Source organism: Sminthopsis crassicaudata, chromosome 6 (assembly GCF_048593235.1).
Source record: "Sminthopsis crassicaudata isolate SCR6 chromosome 6, ASM4859323v1, whole genome shotgun sequence".
NCBI classification, from domain to species: domain Eukaryota; kingdom Metazoa; phylum Chordata; class Mammalia; order Dasyuromorphia; family Dasyuridae; genus Sminthopsis; species Sminthopsis crassicaudata.
The window spans coordinates 116,251,362-116,252,885 of NC_133622.1; the positions used below are offsets into that span (position 1 = coordinate 116,251,362).

At 38.1% G+C, this 1,524-nt stretch overlaps 1 pseudogene; it reads right to left on the bottom strand.

The window, feature by feature from the left end:
- Positions 1 to 201: 201 nt before the first annotated feature.
- Positions 202 to 1,106, bottom strand: LOC141547289 (uncharacterized; annotated as a pseudogene).
- Between the last annotated feature and the right edge of the window lie 418 nt (positions 1,107 to 1,524).

The following is a 1,524-nucleotide window of genomic DNA, read 5'->3' on the forward strand; positions in this document are numbered from 1 at the left end:
CACGGGTCTGCTGCTGACGAATACTAGGTAACTACATTATCTTCATTTGGCATTTGTTTAACTTCTACATCATTACTACAGAAGCAGTCTGTTTCCTGTGAATAGTAATATATTTTATGTGGGCAAAATTCAGTTAAATGAAACTGAGTTCAAGTTTATGATGAGTTGCAATTTAAAATGGTGAACTCAAACAAATTTTTACATAGCACTTATGACACAAAGTTAGCAGTCAATTCTGCTTAACACAATGCTTAACCAACAAAGATTTAAAAAAGGAAATACATTCTTTTTGCTGGTGTTTATCAGATCTTTGAATTCAGGGGAACAATCCAAATCAGCAGCCTTTATAAATGATCTCTGTCTCATGAAATTAACTCTTTAACAGTCTTTTTAATGAAATCTTTTATTTCATACAAATCATAAGCAGGATAGTTTTCATATACCTCTTTGCAAATTTGTTTCATTGTTACTTCTTCCAAGTTGGCATTGGCCAGAAGTTTCTTTACAGTCTCTTTTAGTTCTTCATCTGTAGGTGGCTTTTTCAGTTTCTTAATTAAAGGCTCATCATCTGAACTATCTTCAGACTCACTTTCTTTTTTGGAATTATTTTGATTTTTCTTAGTGGTACTGCTATCTGCCTTCTTGACATTGGCACTTTTAACAGATTTTTTTGCTTTTCGAAGGAGTTTTTTGTTTAAGTTTTTCTTTTTTAGATGTCTTTTTTGGTGGCTCTTCTTCACTTTATCTTCTTTCTCTGAAGAATCCTTTTCTTTTTTTTCATCTTCACTACTAGATTCATCTGAAAGAATTTCAGGGCATTTGGTACTCTTAGCCTTTCTTGACATTCCAGAGCTGCTCCGTTCTTTTTTACTGCCTTTACTTGTTTTGTTTTGTTTTTTTTTTGTTTTTTTTTTTTTTTTTTTGTTTTGTTTTGTTTTGTTTTGTTTTTTGTTTTGTTTTTTTTTTTTATTTTGGCAATGGTTTGCCAGAAGGCTTTGGATAAAATTGGATGTCGCTGATTGGCTGCTGCATTCCCGCTTCCTTCCCGAACCTCTATTTTGAAAATCTGGTGGCTTCTTGGGAGGGACACGGTGCAGAAGCGTCATGCGCAAAAAAGACAGAAAGGGTCCTCCGCCGTTCCCCCACCCACCAACCTGAGGAACCTTCCTCTCGCCTCACGAGCCAGGGAGGCCCCAGGCATCCCTGACCTACCGGTCATTAGCATGTCTTCTTCAGCCCCCACCCTAGAGGGGGAGGACCTGTCCTCCCAGACCGCACCGAAGAGAGACCCCGAAGTCCCCGACAAGGAAGAAAGAGAGGAGGAAGAAGAGGAGGACGACGAGGATGAAGAGGATGAGGAGGAAGAAAAAGAAAAGTCTCATTGTAGAAGGCAAGAGAGAGAAGAAGAAAGTGGAGAGGTTGACAATGCAAGTATCTTCCCTTCAAAGGGAGCCATTTACAATTGCCCAAGGAAAGGGACAGAAACTTTGTGAAATTGAAAGAATACACTTCTTTTTAAGTAAG